Raw genomic sequence first — 18,346 nt, 5'->3', positions numbered from 1 at the left:
GGAGAGGAATCAGACCTGCAAGTCCTACATTATGCGGCCAAGTGCCTATGTTGGACTGTTGCACTTTTCAAGCGAGCTTTTGAAGATTTGGCTGTATGAGGTGCTGAGGCTTCAAAATAAAGGCAGCATGCTGAATGAAGTTGGTCAGTCATGACTTAAAAGCTTATTAGATCCTTTTACAAAAAAACAATTAACACAAGTGACTAGAGTGTTGTTGGATGGCACAACGTTTTCTGCAGTGTATTGGAATACAGTTGTGTGTGTGCATGGCTCTATGTTATTCATGACCCTGAAAAATGTACTGGAAATGGATTAGGCTGTTATATGTCTTCCATTTTGACTCTCTAAGTGAATAGAGTGTTTGTGAGGTACCAATAGCATGAGGCTGAGACAAGCTTAATATAGACAGCAGCTATGGAAGCCTCCCATACATGCAGCCTTGTCTATGCACCTCCATCATCACTTGCAATACAGCTGCTATTCCTGTCCTGAAACTCTACTGAGCAGAAACTACGAAACACGCTGGGGGGGGGGGGGGGAAGTTACATTTTTTCCAGAAGCTTTAATGAACACGTATATTTATTGTGGAGGATGACAATATAGCGAACAATAACTTCACAATGCTAAAGACTACTATCAAAGTTTCAGCTAAGCAATCGCATGTGAAAGCATCTTTCATAAGCATTCAGTGCATCCTGACAATATCTGGGATACATGACTGAGTTCCTAACAAGGTCTACGAAAGAGTAGTACCCAATTTGAACCAATCTTCTTCCACTGTGGCAGCAAAATACTTCCATATCAGCTCAAACATTACTGTGCTTTATGGTAAAGATCATGTGGTAAAAATATGAAATCTCCACACAGGTGCAACCACACAAATAAATGCTAGCGAAAACATCTCCTAACACCACAAGCTTTGGTGTCTGGAAAGACCAGGAATAGTGCATGGAAAATTAGCAGAAAGAAAAAGTTTCTCTACATTAGTACTTTGTCTGGAGATCATTTTACTGATCCCTCTAGCAACTTTAAAATTAATAAAACATAGTGTTCCACTGCAATAAAGTTCAAGAAATTTTACATTTCCCCCGTTGTCTACAATATTTAAATCTGGTTTTTAGATGCTAAGAAAAGGTTATATAAGCCAGTGAAGACTGGTAACAAGTTGTATAGTTAAGAAGGATCTGCATAATAGCAAACTATTATGCAATGGGAATCAGAGTGGTTTTTTTAAAACTATATGTAAAAATCTGTGAGCCAAACCCTGCAGACCTTAGGGCCCAATTCAGCAAAGCGCCCGAGCGCGTGTTTAAAGTTAAGCACGTAGTTAAGTGCTTTGTTGAACTGGGACCTTAGTTCCTACTCTTTGTTTTTTCCCGGGGGGATGGGAGGGGAAGGGGAGAGGGAGGGGAAGACAATACATTAAAGTAAAAAGGAGCTTTTCCTGGAACACTCTTTGTGACTGGGGCTGTGGTGGAGGAGGTGCTGACAAAGCAAGTTCTACATCTGGGTGTAATGAAAGACATGCCAGGAGATGCTAAAAGGGCCATAGGGCAATGATGAATAGGGCCCAGTTTTCCTAACTGCTGGGGCCTCAACTCAGCCTAAACTGTGAAAATGGTGCTGGGCTCTCACTGCTTGGAAATCAGCAAAAATGAAGATTCTTCACTTAGAATTGAACTAACAGTTCTGATGACGATGTATGAACCAGCGCTTAGACACATCTATTGAACAAGTGAGAGAGGGTGTCATTTTTATTTCACCAGTGTTCTGCACACAACCCCAGTTTTTGGATGATTGCCATAAGCCCTGCTGAGAAATAAACTGCTGGGGGTTTTGTTCACAATTTGATAGTATAGATAATTACAGCAAGGAAATATCTGGAAGCCATGCATTTATTAAATGGTACATTTTTATGAGAAAATTAGTAATAAATTGCCTACTAGGTAGCAGTTAAGTGATGAGCCATACAAATAAATCCAAAACATTAAAATAACAAATAGATACCAGACATATAGATATATTAGATACAAACTACATTGTTATATAAATTAGATATATAAGATATAAATTAGATTGACTGATTAATTGACATACAAAAATTTTAAACTTGGAACTGATAAGTTTGCAGTTTGCCTGTCAACTCACTGATCACTTTGCACATGTGTTTTATCTCCATGTCCCACCTTCAATCTCTTTTAGTCTTTTTATATTGTGAACTATTTCAGAGAGGCACGATGTTTTCCTGAAAGTTTGTACAGTTCCATCTAGAATGCTACCACTGCATAAAGAAATCACCACCACCAAAGATCCTGAGCCAGAGAACTCCTGTCCTTGGTTCCAATCTAACTGAACCTGGGCAGCGACAGATCACCCTACTCCTTCATTACTGCCAGCTAGTGACTGGTTATCACAGAAGTAGTGAAGGCCTAGCTTATAAAAGGCTCTGTCTACCAATACTACATTATTAATAAAACAGAGGCAGAAATTTCTCCCTACCTGGGAGGTAAATGAATAATAACTTTTAAAATAATTAAGTATTGCAAATAAGCAAAAGGTATAAATAGTTAGAGAAAATTCTGTGCTCTGTCAACTCAGCATTTGAACGTAAAACTGTTGCTGAAGCTTGAAACTGGTTTCAAACGCAAGTATGCCACCAAGGTAATTTGCTGAATGAATACTTAGATGCAGTAGGCACCTATTCTGTATTCATAAGAAATTCATTTACAGTTGAAGAAGCTATTTTGAGCTTTGAACATGTACCTTTTAATTCTACACAAAATAAGAAATGGAGTTAATAACTATTGCACTGTGTGGATGTGAGGGCACATGACTGTATGCAGTGGTCCTTTATTTGGAAAGTATTATACCCTGTATGCACAGTGTGCCTGACTTGCATTCAGTTGACAAATAGCTGTTTCATGACAAATAGAAACAGACAGGATCTAGAAGAGTTGTAATGAGTGGCTGTGAGGCATCACAGTAAATGTACCCTAGATTTGAAAATATAGGTTGGAATTTTGGTGGAATAAGAAAGCCCTAAACTAACTGGTGTTACTGCTAAAGTGGCTCCTGTATCTTTTTCAACATCTGCTATTCTGCAGCCCTAAAATTCAGAGTGTCCAACATGGCATCTCCCAATGCAAGGCAATTTCCATCATCAAAACAGAAAAGTGACAATGCATCAAGATAAAAAATAAATAAATAAGTTAAAAATAAATTCTTGCACTTACAGTGGCAAATTTACCGTCTCTTTATACTAATGTCCACTGAGTTACATTTACCATTTTTCATCCAACAATCTCAAAGTGCTGAGCAGATGGTTGACATTTTTATAAAGCAAACGTTCAGACTTCAAGTTATAGCTGTATCATCGTAAGAAAGAACATAACCATAAGAGAAAGTGTAAATTTGAAACATACATCGCCTGGGACATCTATTTACCAGTAACTCCATTATATTACATATAGTAAATATATATGCATATATACACTTCTGTCTAAAGTTTAAGGTAGGGTGAAGTTAGCTATAATTAGAGGCCAAGATTTTCAAAAGTGACTAGTCATTTTGAGGACTCAATTTTTGGGTGCCTAATGCTGGACACTCTAAACTGGTCTGATTTACAGAGACACTTAGCACTTAGAGGTGTCAAGTTGGGCATCCAAAAACGGAGGCAACAAAATTCATTTGTCACTTTTGAAAATCAATAGAGTTATTCCAGATTTACACAGGGGTCACTGAAGTTAGAACCTGTCTCTAAAGAGCTCATTTTTTATCTCCTTTGTCATGAACTGACTGCAATTGAGAGAAATTCAATAAAAGGCCAATCTCAAGGAAAGTCCTATCAGTCAATATATCTGATGGTTTTGAAGGGGCTAACGTACAGCAGACAGTCCAATCTTTAACTGAATGTGGGAAACTCTGTGTCCACTCTAGTGTGCTCAACATGCTTTTGTTTTCCTGAAGGAGGAGCTAGACTGAGGACCACTAACGTTATATTTTCTTGTCCACGTCTATTGCGTTTGTGGCGGAATCAAGCAGCAATCAGGCATTTAGACAGAAATAAGTTACTGTATTTCATAATGGCATTTTAGATCACTGCTAAGAGAAAATAAATGACCTCTGTAACTCCATCTTTCAGGATAGTATCTTACAAAAAAGGGCCAAAATTAAAGGTGGGGCTGAGACCTGAAATTCAAATCTGAATCTGAAATGTCCCCAAATTCAGTAAGGTTTGGATCCGAGGACTTGGCTTGGGCATTATGGAGAAATCCAGGAAGGCAGGATACGGATTTGAACTTTCTCAACATCTGAGGGTGGCTGGATGCAGGGTTTCTGTTTGGGATCCTTTTTAATCATCCCCTATTCCACAGGATGTTCTACCAGCATGTAGCAGCTTTCATGTTCACTCTGTGTTCCCGCAGGCAAAGCAGCCATTTCTACTGCTATGAGGAAAACTGGGCAGACTGGTGGAAGAGAGATAAAATAATAATAGAAGCCTTGAGAACCAAAGGGGAGAGTAGGATAACAGAATTTTCCTCTGTAAATGATAAAGATCCTTTGGCACTTGGTGAAGAACTTGCACGTGAAAGGCATTAGCTTGATGCATCAAATTCCTCAAAGATGTATTACTTCCTACTCTACCAAGAGGAAAGAATCCTCTGCAGATAGCAGCTTATTTTCAGCTTGCATACTTATTTACCAGTGACACTTGCTGTCAGGTCTGAACTTAGATAGATGTGTAGAGGCACAAACAACCTGAATGTTACAGAAAAAGGGGAAAAAAATAGCAAATGCACCAACCATTTCAATAATGAAGGCTTAGTCAACTACGCAAAAATATTGCTTCTCTTATCCTGTTGGCTAAGTGCAATGTACTCACAAACACACCATAAAGAAGATGAAAAGCTTGTTTAAAACTAGCAATGCTATACATATATAAAGAGTGTCTAGTTCAAGACTGGGTCATAAAAATTGTTAGATTTACCAAGGCTGACATTAAAGAACCACTTCTATCTAGGAGGCTAAACATAAATGGCAAAAAACACAAAGAACATTGTGTTTCTTTTTTGCAATCGTATATACCAAAACAATAGAACTTGAAAATCATTTGTTATGGCTGGCTGCTTCTTTTATAAAGAAATCAAGCCTTAACAATATTATCTGAAGTAATTTCCCATCCAAACTTTGTTATAAGAGCCCCTTACTGAGTGCAACAGCTTATTTTGCTGTTCTCAGCACTTGTGTTTCAGTTTTGCGGCATTTTTAAGAAAGCTTGATGAGATGATTAGGTGAGTTTCTGGTTATGCAACAAATAAATAAAGAGCAATGTTAACTTCAGGATATGTTTTTAAAATGTTCTTTGAGTACAGGCTGCTACCATAAAACTGACCTAAAATAGTCCTTTGTGACCTAAATCTGACAAATACTGTTCACCCCTTCTGCGTCCTTTATTGGTGAGACCACACAAGATGCAAAAGGCGATTTTCAATTAAATTCATGTCACTGGCTCATGTATTACTTTGGAAAAAGTTTACAGTATTACAGACAAAGCATTTGAGGAACATGGTGAGTGCATTTTACTTTTGTGAGAGTTCAAAACTTGAATTACATTTTTGGCCTAGAGATGAGATATCGGTAGATACTAAAAACTAAAAGTGTATTACAAATAATGCCAAGAAAAAATGATGTATCGAAGTGGTTGGGAAAGGGAGTCCTATCTGGCTAAAACCTGAGAGTTTCATTCAATAGCATTCTAGTGGGCACATTATGGACATCAGCAATTGACAGGAACAGGTTATGTAGATATGGTACATATCCAGATAGAACACAACCCGAAAGGGATAATGAACTTTTTCACACGAAATAAACAACAAACAACAACAACAACAAAAAGTTCAAAAGTCAGAAGATTATCAAGTAAGCTTTCAACTCGAGCATTAGCTCTATCCCTTAAATTTTGCCCATGCTCTGCCTACAGGCCAGGCACTCACATTGTGCTTGTCCAATTTTCACCATCACCCTTTCCAATACATCCCCAATATTCCTGCCAACACTCACTATGCTGGTCTGCCGAATGCCAGCCACTCCATATTCACAGGCCAAAGACCTAACTCTCTCCAAACCTATCCTCAGTGAACACCTGAGCACAAGAAAGGTGTCGGCAAGATGGGTGCCCAGAACATGGAGTACTGATCGGAACAGAACACAACCTGATATTTCCAGGCAACTTCTGGAGTGCTTTCAAGTAAACCCAGAAAAATTCTTGAGTGGGATTGCAACTCAGGATGAGACATGGATTTCCCATCCAGCCTATTCACCAGATTTGGCTCCCTCAGGCCAAGTCTACACCAGGGGAGGGATCGATCTAAGTTACGCAACTTCAGCTACGTGAACAACGCAGCTGAAGTCGACGTACTTAGATCTACTTACCGCGACGTCTTCACTGCAGTAAGTTGACGGCTGATGCTCCCCCATCAACTCTGCCTGCGCCTCTCGCTCCGTTGGAGTACCGGAGTCGACAGGAGAGCGCTTGGCGGTCGACCCCCGCTGGATTGATTGCTGCCCGTCGATCCAGCGGGTAATGTAGACAAGCCCTCAGTCTTCTACCTGCTCCCTAAGTTGAAGGAAGACCTTTGTGGGAAGAGTTTCAGTGACAATGAGATGATTGAAGCAGTCCATGGGTTTCTAGACATACAGGACAAGGACTTCTACAAGATAGACATAGTCAAGCTGCAGCTGTACTGGACCAAGTGCACTGATATCAAGGGAGACTTATTGAAAAATAAACAAATAACTGAATGCAAATGATGCTTTTTTCTTTGTCAGGCTAGAAACTTTCTGAACGCCACTTGTAGTCCTAACACACAGGCCTGCTCTACGCTGGGGGTGGGGGGGAGAGGCCGGGGGATAGATCTAAGATACTCAACTTCAGCTACTAGAATAGCGTAGCTGAAGTAGACGTATCTTAGATCGACTTAGAATCACCTACTTCACGTCCTTGTGGCGTGGGATCGACGGCTGTCGCTCCCCCGTCGACTCCGCTTCCGCCTCTCATCCTGGTGGAGTTCCAGAGTCGACAGCAGAGCGATTGGGGATCGATTTACTGCGTCTACACTAGACACAATAAATCGATCCCCGATAGATCGATCACTATCTGCTGATCCGGCGGGTAGTGTAGATGTGGCCACACATACCGGTTATCCTCTTTAGGTCAATGAGTGACTAAGACCTTGCAGGGCAAGTTATCGCTGGTGAGATGTGTTTGCCTTCCAGCTCTCACTCCCTCTCCTTTCCCTCTTTTCTGTAATGTTTCCTCCTTTATTCTTTGCTATTTTATTGACTGCTCTCATCTTTGCTGTTTTTCCAGTTTGTAATTGTTTGTGTGGTGCACTACCCACCATACTGGAGAAGGTCCAGCGTGTGTTTGATAGACAACTATTTTCTGTATTTTACAGATTCATGTACTTGGACAAAAAGGAGAATGCACATTTACTAAATCATGTACTGACTATGGGCCACATTCTGCCACCCTTAGTTATGCTAGCTGTACCTGACAGAGTAGCCATATTCTCTGATTTCAGCCAGCCAGACTTTGATACTCTTACTTGCATGTATTTCTATCGGCCTACTTGGGACAGTGGGAGTGGCCTTTTAAGTAAAGTCAGGAGCCAGCCTACCTGTGACAGGCTCCTGTAAGGGAGAATGAGCCAACTCATCCCTACCTGGAGGCAACTTAATCCTTACATAATTGATTGGCAGTTGTTTAGCCAATGACTTCAATAAAAGATTACTAGGACTCAGCCAGGCTCAAGGAGAGAGGAAGTGTCTGAAGAGAGCAGCCCCCAAGAGAGCTCATTAGAGCAAGGAGCCGGGATGCTGTGCTCCCAGAGAGAGCAGCTCTCTAGAGAGGACAGCAACAGCAGCAGGACAGAAACCAAGGGACTGCAGCTGGCTGGAGAAAAGTGGCTACAGCTGAGGGCTGCCGTGGATTAAGGTGGAGATTGAACTGGAACAGACAACTGCAGGCCCCAACGAGGAAGGCTGTGCACCCTTCAGCCTTGCCAAGAGGGGCCGCGACTAAGAAACTCAGGCCCCCAGGAAGAGGGGCATGAAACTTCGGAATTCAGGGGAGATATTTTTTATATCTAATTTATTTACATTTAATAAAGTAAAATCCAAACAGGGGAATTTTGTTTTACACCCTTTTGGACCATGTGGAATTCTTAGGAGACCCCGAGGTATCCAGCAGGGGGCATTACAGGGAGTAAGGTCCTACACAGTGTAAGGAGGAGAGGCAAATCCTAGCCCGTGAAAACCTTCCTAGTTAATATTTTAACTGGGCAAACAATTGTACCATCAGGGAATACATATCAGACCATCCTGTCTTTCTTCTCTTCCACAAGGAACACAAGCAAATCTTGAAATAGGAAGAATGAATTTATAGGAAGCCCTGCTCATAAAAGATATGCTTTATTTGCTTTGTTAATTAGGTTCAAACTCTTGGCATAACAATAACTCTACTGATGCTTCTATAGCATTGTGTGAAAGTTAAATGGTAGAATGGTGGGGTAAGGTTTTCACTGTGATTTTGTATACCACTTACTGCCTATGAGAAGAAAATGTTTTGAACCAAGCAGGAGCCATTTTAAAGAAATCAACAGCACAGAGATAAATCTTTAAGCTGCAGAAAGGAGACATAAATCTGTCTGTTCAGCTTGGTGATATAGAAGCTGCTCCACCCAGCTGAGCTTGCATTTTCACAGAACAGCAGACCCTTCACTCTGCCTAAATCTAACAGCCTTAGGAAGTCCCAGTTTGACTTTAATATATCCTTCACACTATTTATTCACAGGTCTAATACATCCAGGACAGGTCATGCGTTATTAGATTTTCCTTTGGCATACAATGACTGAGAAACCAGATTTTGGGAACCTCTCAAAGAAACAGCATTGAGTAATTTTATGAGGGCTGATCACACTAAGTTATACTGTGTAGTGTTTCTGGCAAATACTGAATTCCTCCCTTCGCACCCCATAGAATAATGTGACTAGAAACTGAATTTATGTGACTGAATTCCACATGTACTATATGCATAAAGTCAGTATAGTCTGATATTTCTTTGAGTAGCTCCCAAAATATGGTCATTGTGTTACAGGAGATCATTTCAGTGGTGGGACATTTTAGTAGTGTTCTCTGATCCCTAATGTAACACAACAAAAATCATTACCTTGTGGCTCTATTGAGATATTCAGGAACATGGTATATGGAAACAGTTTTAGGCTGACCTTTGAACAGGATATTCTATAAAGTGGTTGTAATTTACCATGGAAAATTATCCATAGATTTAATGTGGATTCTACTCTGATCGATGCCAGTACAGTCCCTTTGAATGGGCAATGTTAATTCTCTTGGCCCTACACTACTTAACATTTTAATGAATGATCTGGAAGAAAATACAAAATAATCACTGATACAGTTTGCAGATGACCCAAAAACTGGGGGACTGGTAAATAACAAAAAGGACAGGTCACTGATACAGAGCAATTTGGATCTCTGGGTAAACCGGGCCCAAGCAAATGAGATGAGTTAATGGAAATGTACACATCTCAGAACAAAAAAATGTAGGTCTTATTTACAGGATGGGGGACTCGCATGTGGATGGCAGCTCGAATGAACATGTAAGAAAATCAAGCTTGCCTGCGAAGACTTCTCCAACCATCCAAGGAAGATAGATACTTGAAAGAACACTCTAAGAACATCCTCTAAGTCTGGATAGGGTTCTGAAGTCAATGGGCAAGGATCCACTGGTGATGGTTCATATCAACTCTAATGACACTTAGAGATGGTAGATGACTTCACAGAATTCGAAAGTGTGCTGAGATCCTTCTTGTCCCAGGAGTGAAGGAAGACAGAAGGCAGAAGATTCTGGAAGTGAACCACTGGCTAGGTAAGTGGTGTGAGGTGGAGGGCTGTGTTTTTTTGGAACATCGGTCCACGTCTATGAGGAGAGGGGCATGTATAGTTTAGATGGCCTCCACCTCAGTAGATGGGGGACCAATATCCTCATGGACAGGCTGACTAAAGTAGTCAGGAGACATTCAAACAAATAGCATAATGAGAGGATAAAAATAGGGAAGACTGAGCATTCAGCACAAAATCAAGACATTTTGAGAACAAAATCAAGGAACCATAGGACACGAAAAGAAGAAATTATTTAATTGCCTATATACTAATGCTAGGAGCCTAGGTAACAAATTGAATTGCTTATTTATGCGCATAAATTCAATCTAGTTGGTATTATTGAAACCTGGCTGGATGATTTGCACAACTGGATTGTTAAAATATCAATGGTTATAACCTATAAAGGAGGACTGAGCAGGCAAAAGTGGAAGGGGAGTACAACTCTATGTCAAAAATGTCATTATCTGGTTCTGAGTCACTGATAACTTGGAAGAAAATGGTCTTGAATGCTTATGGATCAATGTCCTAACAGATGAAAGCACAAGGTGGGATATTATCTGGTGTCTGCTACAGATCACAAAATCACAATGGAGAACAGAACGACTGCCTCCTTATTCAGCTATCTATAATGTGTGGGGAGGGGGGGAAAACCTGTGAAATCATAAGGGACTTCAATGAGAGTGACATATGCTGGAAGTCTCATGCTGCCAGTACTAAAACATCCTTGGAATTTCTAAATGTCATAGATGACGATTTCCTAACTCAGAAAGCATTGCAGCCAACATGAAGAAATTCTGTATTAGACCTTGTCCTAACAGATAAAGGAGGAACTGATCACATAACTAAAAGTTAATGGTAGCTTAGGTACAAGTAATCATGATAGGATCACATTTATAATGTGCAAGCAGAATAAAGTCCAAACCACACACACACACACACACACACACACACGGTGTTTCAATAGGGCCAATTTCACACACGGTGCTTCAACAGGGCCAATTTCACAAAGCTGATAATAATTATGAGCCAAATCTGCAGAGTGGAAGAATATAATTAGAAAAATGTGAATGGTAATTGGGAATCATTTAAGAACACCTACTAGGATGCCCAAAATGCCACAATCCCACAATTGAAGGAGCACGCTATACTAGTTAATAAACTGATTTGATTTATAGGGGGAAGTGAAGGCAACTATAAAAAATAAAAACATAGCATAGACTATATGGAAGAAAAGGGATGTTGATAGTAACAAACATAAATCAGAAGTTAGGAATTGTAGAAAATTGATACACGAAGCAAAGGTACACAAGGAGAAGTCTATGCCCAGTAGAGTTAAGGATAATAAGGAGTTTTTAAAAACATATTAGGAATAAAATAATCCTTTAATAGTATTGGTTCATTACTAGATGAAAATGATAGAATAATCAATAAGAATGTAAAATAGGCAGAAGTGTTCAGTAACTATTTCCATTCTGTATTTGTGGAAAAAATGATATAGTCTCATCATATGATGATAACAGTCTTTTCATTCAACTAGTAACTTTGGAGCATGTTAAATAGAAGCTACTAAAATGAGACATTTTTAAATAGTAGGACAAGATAACTTGCATCCAAGAGTTTAAAAAGAGTTGGCTGCGGAGCTGACTATACCTTCATACTGATTTTCAATAACTCTTGGAGTGCTGGGGAGGTTCTAGAAGATTGGAAGAAAGCTCATGTTGTGCCAATTTTTTACAAGGGTAAACGGGATGACCCATGTAATTATAGGCCTGTCAGCCTGACATCAATCCTATGCAAGATAATGGAGCAGTTAATATGGGACTCAGTTAATTAAAAATTAAAGGATGTCAATGTATTGGGATTCTCTCCAAGACCTTTTTCTTACTTGGCTTCCCAAGAACTCACTTGATCAGACTCAAGTGTACGGGGTGGGAACCACACATCTACATTTACACATCAAACATTTTTATAGACATATTTAAACATTACATTGAATTTACTATACATTGCATTACACGTTTTGGGATCAGCTTGGTTACTTTACAGGAATCAACACCTGTACAGCATGCTTTGTCCATGCACTGTCCACGCACAAGTTACTTTTTAACCTCATCATACGTTTCAGGCTTATTTTGTCCACTGTAAATAGTTCCTGGGGTGTTCCCTCTTATCTTAGCTAGTACAAACATTCTGTCTCTGAGCTTATGGACACATTTACCTATCTTAGTTAGCACAGACTTTCTGTTTCAAACCTGCTGATTAATTTACCTTCCTAGTCCTGAATGAAGCCGGCCTCACCCATGTCCAATTACTCATGTCAAGCCAGTCATACGTAATGTAATTAATGCAAATCAACATGGGTTATGGAAAATAGATCCTGTCAAACTAAAATGATATTTTTGGATGAAATTACAAGTTTAGAAGATAAAGATAATAGTCTTGATGTAATACGCAATAGACTTCTATAAGGCATTTGACTTCGTACTGCACATTTTGATTAAAAAACTAGACCAATGTAAAACTAACAGGGCACACATTAAATAGAATAAAAACTGACTAAATAGTAGGTCACAATATTTAAGGGTAAAATGGAGCATCATAATCAACTAGGTGTGTTTCTAGTGGGGTCCAACAGGGATCAGTTCTTGGCCCAATGCTATTTAACATTTTTATCAATGACCTGGAAGAAAAAAAAAATCATCACTGATAAAATGTACAGATGACATAAAATTTGGGAGAGTGGTAAATAATGAAGAGGGCAGTTCACTGATTCAGAGTGATCTGGATTGCTCGTTAAACTGGGTGCAAGCAAACAATATGCTTTATGTTTTAATACAGCTAGATGTACACATTTAGGAATAAGGACTATAGGTCATGCTTACAAAACAAAGGACACTATCCTGGGAAGCAGTGACTCTGAAAAGATTTGGAAGTTGTAGTGGATAATCAGCTGAACATGAGCTCCCAGGGAGATGCTGGGGCCAAAAGAATTAATGTGATTCTGGGATGCATAGAATCGTAGGACTGGAAGGGACCTCGAGAGGTCATCTAGTCCAGTCCCTTGCACTCAAGGCAGGACTAAGTATTATCTAGACCATCCCTGACAGGTGTTTGTCCAACCTGCTCTTAAAAATCCTCAGTGATGGAGATCCACCACCTCCCTAGGCAATTTATTCCAGTGCTTAATCACTCCAGCAGTTAGGAAGTTTTTCTTAATGTCCAACCTAAACTGCCTTTGCTGCAATTTAAGCCCATTGTGTCTTGTCCTATCATCAGAGGTTAAGAACAATTTTTCTTCCTCCTCCTTGTAACAACCTTTTATGTACTTGAAAACTGGTATTGAAAACTCAGTCTTCTCGTCTCCAGAATAAACAAACCCAATTTTTTCAATCTTCCCTCATAGGTCATGTTTTCTAGACCTTTAATAATTTTGTTGCTCTTTTCTGGACTTTCTCCAATTTGTCCACATCTTTCCTGAAATGTGGTATCCAGAACTGGACACAATACTCCAGTTGAAGCCTAATCAGCATGGAGTAGAGTGGAAGAATTACTTGTTGTGTCTTGCTTACAATACTCCTGCTAATACATCCCAGAATGATGTTTGCTTTTTCTGCAACAATATTACATTGTTGACTCATATTTAGCTTGCGATCCACTATGACCCCCAGATCCCTTTCCACAGTACTACTTCCTAGGCAGTCATTTCCCATTTTGTATGTGTGCAACTGATTGTTCCTTCCTAAGTGGAGTACTTTGCATTTGTTCTTATTGAATTTCATCCTAATTATTTCAGAACATTTCTCCAGTTTGTCCAGATCATTTTGAATTTTAATCATATGTTCCAAAGCACTTGCAACCCCTCCCAGCTTGGTATCGTCAGCAAACTTTATAAGTGTACTCTCTATGCCATTATCTAAATCACTGATGAAAATATTGAACAGCACCGGGCCCAGAACTGATCTCTGAGGGACCCCACTCATTATGCCCTTTGAGCATGACTGTGAACCAGTGATAACTACTCTCTGGGAATGATTTTCCAACCAGTTATGCATCCACCTTATAGTAGCTCCATCTAGGTTGCATTTCCTTAGTTTGTTTATGAGAAGGTCATGCAAGACAGTACCAAAAGCCTTACTAAAGTCAAGATATACCACATCTACCGCTTCCCCCCCATCCAGAAGGCTTGTTACCCGTCAAAGAAACCTATCAGGTTGGTCTGACATGATTTGTTCTTGACAAATCCATGCTGACTGTTATTTATCACCTCATTATCTTCTAGGTGTTTGCAAATTGATTGCTCAATTATTTGCTCCATTATCTTTCCGGGTACAGAAGTTAAGCTGAGTGGTTTGTAATTCCCCGTGTTGTCCTTAGTTCCCTTTTTATAGATGGGCACTATATCTGCCTTTTTCCAGTCTTCCGGAATGTCTGCCGTCTTCCATGACTTTTCAAAGATAATTGCTAATGGCTCAGATATCCCCTCAGTCAGCTCCTTGAGTATTCTAGGATGCATTTAATCAGGCCCTGGTGATTTGAAGACATCTAATTTGTCTAAGTAATTTTTGACTTGTTCTTTCCCTATTTAGACTCCGATCCTACCTCACTTTCACTGCCATTCACTATTTTAGACGTCCCATCACTACCAACCTTCTTGGTAAAAACTGAAACAAAGAAGTCATTAAGCACTTCTGCCATTTCCACATTTTCTGTTATTGTCTTTCCCCCCTCAATGAGTAACGGGCCTACTCTGTCCTTGGTCTTAAACAAGTGAATCTTGAGTAGGAGTACAGGCATTATTTTACCTCTATATTTAGCACTGGTGTCACTACTGCTGGAATACTGTGTCCATTTCTGGTGCCCATGATTCAAGAAGGATGTTGATAAATTGAAGAGGATTCAGAGAGGAGCCGTGAGAATGATTAATGGATTAGAAAGCTGCCCATATAGTGATAGAGCTCCATATATTTAGCTTAATACACAGAAAGTTAAGGGGTGACTTGATTACAGTCTAAGTATCTACATGGGGAACTAATATTTAATAATGGCCTCTTCAATCTAGCAGAGAAAGGTATACACTATCCAGTGGCTGGAAGTTGAAGCTGGACAAATTCAGACTGGAAATAAAGCATAATCTTTGACTGTGTCATTAACCATTGGAACAATTTACCAAGGGTCATGATTGAGTCTCCATCACTGACAATTTTTAAAATCAAGATTGGATGTTACTCTAAAAGATTGGCTTTAGGAATTATTTGGGGGCTATTCCATGGCCTGTGTTATACAGCAGGTCAGACAAGATGATCGCAATAGTCCCTTTTGGCCATGGAATCTGTGAATCTATTACTTCCCGATTCTCACTTTTGGATTTTGTAATCCCAATAGCAAAATAAATGTGTTAAAAGAATGCATGTTAGGTAAGTAAAGGCTATCAAAAGACAATAGTGCAGGTTTACCTTAGGCCACATGACACACTCTAACTGGACTATGCTTGACGAGGCTAAAGTATTAAAAGTAGAGCTGGGCAGAAAATGCAGTTTTGGTTGATCTAAAACTATTCACAAATTCATGTCAAGTTTGTTGAACAGTTTTGACAGAACTGAAACATCAAAATGTGTTGGCAATGCCAAAACGTACCATTGTTTTGGGCTGAAGTCACAAAATGGCTGGAGAAGGTCCAAGTGGCCATAGTGGTGCTACCCTTCTTACAACTTTAGTCCAATCTTTAAAGCACTTGCCTGAGATGTGGGAGACCTAGGTTCAATTCCCCTTCTCCGCATCACGCAGAGGACGACTCGAACCTGGTGTGCATTAGCTCAGTGTGCTAAAAGTTAGAAGAAGGGTGGCACCTCCTCCTCCCCCCCCGTTGGTTTTGTGAATCTCGTTCTCTTTTGCTTTTGTTTAATGCCGGAATCAAAATGAACAATTTCAAGTTGGGCCGAATGAAACATTTGTGCCAAAATGTGTTCTGACTTTTTTGATTTGCCAAAAATGTCTAAAAACTTCATTTTTGGTTTGATTTTTTTTTTTTTGGTAACCAGAACAAAATATCCATTGTGTGCGCAGGTCAAATTGAAATTCTCTGCTAATTTTTAAACTTAAGTATAATAGACTATGAAAAATGTTTTAAAGTAATACAATTTCTAATAAACTCAGGCTGGGATTTTAAAAGAAGCCTAACAGAGTTAAGAGAAGGCTACCCTATTGATTAGGGCGCTACTCGGGCACTTGAAAGATATTGATTCAATTCCTTGCTATGGCACAGAATTCCTGGGTGAGCTTGGGTATAGCACTTATGTTCTATGTGCCTCAGTTCCCAATCTCTAAAATGGGGATAATTCTTCTCCCCCAGACAGAAGTGTCATGAGTATAAATTCATTAAACATTGTTAGCTGATGCTATGGAAATGGGGCCACACTGTAAATGGGGCCACACTAGTTAGGCTCAAATCTTATTGAAATGTAATGGGATTAAAATACCTACTCCCATTAGGCTCTTTCGAAAATCTCACCCTTATTTAATATTATTTTAAATACAACTCACAAAATATTTTAGAATTCTGGCTATTTTATTGAAAATCCAAAACACACTCTGTCTCTCCTCTGATACTGAAATGCATCCCGCAAGTTAGCGGAAATACCAAATGCAAAGTGAAATCAATACAGATATGGTTACACCAATCTCTCAATTAGCTACAGTAACAGAAGTGGAGCTTAGTATTATACAGACTGATTAAAAGGATAAAAAATGTTTACACTACCTTGATAATTTGATAAAAGTTTAGACAACAAAAGTCAAAGATGGCCTTAGATATTGAAATGAATAGAGACTATAAACAAATAATTGTTTATCGCAACAACATAAAAAAGCAAACTGAGGGTGAAGGGGCAAGCTCATTTTTCTGTCCGTTTTTAATGAACTCACCCAATGTCACAGTCAGAGGCAGTTAAAATTAATATGTCTAATCATCTTCAAACATTAACTTGTTCAGCTGAATGTGTCAGACAGGAAGCTATCCATAAACAAATCTGAGATGTTAAATTACTAAAATAGCTGCAGTTTCCTCCCTCTGAAAAATCTCATTATTAGCTTTGGTATTATTTCCACTCAAGGAAGTCACTCTACAACACCAAATATTTTCACATGCACTGAAATGTGTAGACTACACAAGTCCACGGATGTTTGTTTTGGCAAGAGAATTGAATTTCCTCTGTTTCTCTGAGTACAATGTAATCCTCTTCATTGCTGTCTTCATCTAGAAAGAGGAAGAAACCCCAAACACTCACAGATCATCTCTTTAAAAAAAACAAAAAAAACAAAGTTTGATTTGCTACTAAGGTGCACTCTTCCTGTAATATGTTAGATTGGGTGTGGGGGAGGGGATTGATTATTACAAAAAACCCTCAAAACAGTGTATACCATTTTTCAGTTGGGCATTTTACATTTGCAGTCATTTGATTAGTTTGTGTGGACAATACTTTGGAAAACAAAAACATGTTTTTTTAAACTAAACAACTTTGATTCTGTGATCAGACAAGCACATAATGTGAAGGACTGTGACTTATTTTTTCTTCTAATAAATTGTGAATAAATTGAGTAAGGGCTAATTGTTTTGGCTTGATCTAGGCATATAGTGCTACAGGTCAGATGTGCAAGGTCAGAGTGGAAGATATGGGCATAAGGATTATATTTCCTTTTTAGTGTTAGATTTTGGATTATGACTTTTTTTTTTTTTTTTTTTTTTTTAAGAACAGGAGATTGTTGGGGAAAAGACGTTAATTTGACAGATTCCATTCTCCCTGGGAAGGACTATCTCCACCTTTCCACAGAAGAACCCGAAGGAGGGGAAAACCACCTGGAAAATCCAGGAGATTCATCTCATAGTTTTCTCTCTTGTTGGCCCTCTGAGGGAGAATGTTTTCAAACTTGTGCTGGAGAAAAGGAGTATGGCCTGTAAATCCTAGGCTCTAGGGGGACACCAGACTGCAATCCTGTGAAGCTTGGGGCAGTAGTACAGGGAGCAGCCCTTTCCTGGTGCTCCTCAGTTCCTGCCCTTGGCAGTAGAGGTCACCCTGGCGCTACGCTATCCATGCCTCCTTGTGTTTCAGCCCTTCCTCTCCCACTGGGAAGACAAAATGAGTTACTATTGCTTGGAACATCACTAAGACCCAGATGGGATTTCTTCTCAGAAGTCTGCCAGGTTTGGAGGAGAACAGGCCTGGCCCCACACCAGCTCCACCACACCCTGCCCCTGAAACTTCCCTTCCCAGCCCAGTGAGCTACAGCTGCACAGAATGTTTATGAAGGAGCTAGCCTGGAATTGAGAGCGAGCCTGCAATGAAGCTAAACCACCTCCTTCCATTATTCCCTGGCTATTTCCATAACA

The 18,346-nt window shown here is 39.6% G+C and overlaps 1 protein-coding gene across 11 annotated transcripts in view; it reads right to left on the bottom strand.

The window, feature by feature from the left end:
* Positions 1-18,346, bottom strand: part of COBL (cordon-bleu WH2 repeat protein) — a 242,375-nt gene that overhangs the window by 64,510 nt on the left and 159,519 nt on the right. The window lies entirely within an intron of this gene.

The sequence above is a fragment of the Natator depressus genome, chromosome 2 (assembly GCF_965152275.1).
Source record: "Natator depressus isolate rNatDep1 chromosome 2, rNatDep2.hap1, whole genome shotgun sequence".
Lineage (NCBI taxonomy): Eukaryota > Metazoa > Chordata > Testudines > Cheloniidae > Natator > Natator depressus.
The sequence above is the reverse complement of the archived record's forward strand: the minus strand, read 5'-3'. Positions and strand labels throughout refer to the sequence as shown.